The sequence below is a fragment of the Penaeus monodon genome, chromosome 28, assembly GCF_015228065.2.
Source record: "Penaeus monodon isolate SGIC_2016 chromosome 28, NSTDA_Pmon_1, whole genome shotgun sequence".
In the NCBI taxonomy this organism is placed as follows: Eukaryota; Metazoa; Arthropoda; class Malacostraca; order Decapoda; family Penaeidae; genus Penaeus; species Penaeus monodon.
Genome location: NC_051413.1, coordinates 911,765 through 912,247, shown reverse-complemented (window position 1 = coordinate 912,247; position 483 = coordinate 911,765).

Below are 483 nucleotides of genomic sequence, written 5' to 3'. Positions count from 1 at the left end.
ACGAGTATACTGGGTAGAATTGCCTATAATACGTCGGCGGTTACGAGGGAAACCCACATCATCTCATTTACCTCCTTCCCCAGCATACATAACGCACACATTACATTATTTAACGGCTGCGTTACCTTTAAGAAACATTTGTTCATCATCTAAATGAAAATGCTCCTAAAAATCTGAAAGGAGTGTTAAACTTGTGCAACGAGTGGATGACAACAAACCATAGCTTATGATGTTGGGCCGCCCTGGTGGCCTGCAGCGTTAACCCAAACAATACGAGTTTCACATCCTGCATAGCCGTTCCCGTGGCCAAAATATAAACAACTATACAGCTGGTCGGAGTGGAGGTAAGAGTTGGGATACAGTTTCCAATAACGTACTGGATTAGGTTATTTACCTGTAAATGATGAGACTTTCTTTTTCCATAAAATATTCTCGTAAGGGTACGTTTTCCATGAGGGCGGGTCTTATACGCCAGCAAAAACG